General features: G+C 41.5%; 1 protein-coding gene across 1 annotated transcript in view; it reads right to left on the minus strand.

The window, feature by feature from the left end:
- The window catches only part of LOC107571526 (leucine-rich repeat transmembrane protein FLRT1-like), a 58,714-nt gene that overhangs the window by 56,022 nt on the left and 602 nt on the right, over positions 1-2,090 (minus strand). The gene's annotated exons all lie outside the window — the stretch shown is intronic.

Raw genomic sequence — 2,090 nt, forward strand, 5'->3', positions numbered from 1 at the left:
TTATTCAGCTTTCAGATGATGCATACATCTCAATTTTGAAAAATGTACCCTTATGACTGGTTTTGTCCTCCAGGGTCACAAATAGTATTTTCTTGTGAAAAATCACTTGTGCACTGCACATCTGAGACCCAAATGGTTTATCTGAAATATTACGAAGGCATATTGGTGTTTGCAAGCGTATTAGTATTAGTATTTGGTATGCATTGTTCACATGCAGGATATTGGATGTAAATCTGTGCTGTGGTCTGGCCTGTCTTCCTTTGGCAGAGCCACTGTACCCTACTGCTAGCCAGCTGTCACCCTGTGAATGAGAACGGACTGGTGAGGACAAAGACTCACACCCATGTCTCTCTTCTGTGTTACGCTCTCTCTCTCAGCCTCTCGTCTTTCAGTCCTTCTCTCTGATGACACAAGCATCCCGGCTGCTCACAGCAGACACAGAGGCAGAGATCAGAGGAACATCACAACACCAGAAACAAGCTCTGAGATGGAGAGAGAGGGATGCATCTTATAACATAAGCATTTATACAGCTCTTAAGAGATGGCCATTCATCACAAATAACTGCATCGTTGTCCTTGTTTGTCCTAAATGTGGCCTTCCAGTCTGCTTGTGTTAGAAATGAGGCCGTTTTGCTCTTTAATTAACAGAACGGAGCACTGAATGCACTGATGTAGAAATTTTGGTAGATTATGTGTAATTACTATTAACTAGTGTTGCTCAATTGTAAGGAACAAACTGAAATGAATATTGGTATACACTGCACACAGGATTTTAATCTTACTTAGTATTTTTGCCTTATTTTGACTTTTCCAGACAAGCATTATTAAATCAAAATACTTTTAATTGAGAAGCCAAAGAACTGCAGCTATTGAATTAAGTGAAATATCAAAATTAAGTGAGTTTATGCTTAAAACAAACCAAATATCTGTCCAGTTTATTTTTCTTACCGCATGGACAGATTTGTCCTCTTGTTTTGAGCATAAACTCATTTAATGTTGATGCATTTGATAAAGAAAACCAGACTTGGAAACTGCTTTTCATGTAAATGTTCATGTGATATCTTGATTTGAGAATGTTCAGATATTTGTGCTGGAAAGACATTTGTGTAATAATTTGAGGGGTGCGTAAATGATGACAGAATGTGCATGCATGGTCAGCTAACTTGCTGATTTCAAGATGTAGCCCGGGATGTCAAGATGCAGTGATTGTGATCTGACTGTGAACCGTGCTGTTGGGAGTGTTAGGCATGCAGGCAGAATCCTGAAGCTCACGGCCAGGGGATTATTCATTCAACAACACGACATTAAAGCCGTTTTAACCCGGCCTGTGCCTTAAGAGGAGATTGCTTAGGTTTCCCTATTGAATCAACAACACGTCTTCTGTGACCATCTGATAGCACAGGTGCCTCAAACAGATGTCTAACTGATGCTGGCTTTCACCTGGAGAATGTAGTAGGCTAGGTAGAGCTATTGCTGATATGCAGTATGTCTCGAACACGTCCCCTGACCCTTTTAGATGTTAGAACACAATATTAGAGGCTTTCCAAATGATGCACTCTTTAGCAGACGCATTGACAGTCCTGTTTACTGATGGTTCCGCCAACCTGCTGCTGTGACCGTACTAACTCTTCAGGGAGCACAATCAAATAAATAAATAGAGGTGTTGAAAGTGATTTGAGCTGTGTAACCTCAACAACACCTTCTCTTCCCGAAACCCCGCCCTCCTCTGACATGTCAACCTGCCCCGTGCATTTACATGCATTTCAAATGATTGACGTGCAGAGAGCGCGTGACTCGGTTCTAGGGCTGTCACAGATATCTGTCAGGCAAAAGGCACATTTTATTTTGGGCGCTCATGCATGTAGCTTACAGCACCCTCAAGAGTAGCCTATATCCCAGATTTCTCAATTAAATCTGTTCGCAGCACAATGAAAAACAGTATGTGAAGTCAGCCTGTGCGCCTGACCAGTTACCAGCGCGTTAAACAGGTTAGTTGCATGGCAAATATAGCCAGAAATCACACAAGCGTTTATCTTGAGGTCCAGAACACCAACACAGGCGCGCATGAATTTTATTTAACTTTTTTTTTT

The sequence above is a fragment of the Sinocyclocheilus grahami genome, unplaced genomic scaffold (genome assembly GCF_001515645.1).
Source record: "Sinocyclocheilus grahami isolate Dianchi unplaced genomic scaffold, SAMN03320097.WGS_v1.1 scaffold1606.1, whole genome shotgun sequence".
NCBI classification, from domain to species: Eukaryota; Metazoa; Chordata; class Actinopteri; order Cypriniformes; family Cyprinidae; genus Sinocyclocheilus; species Sinocyclocheilus grahami.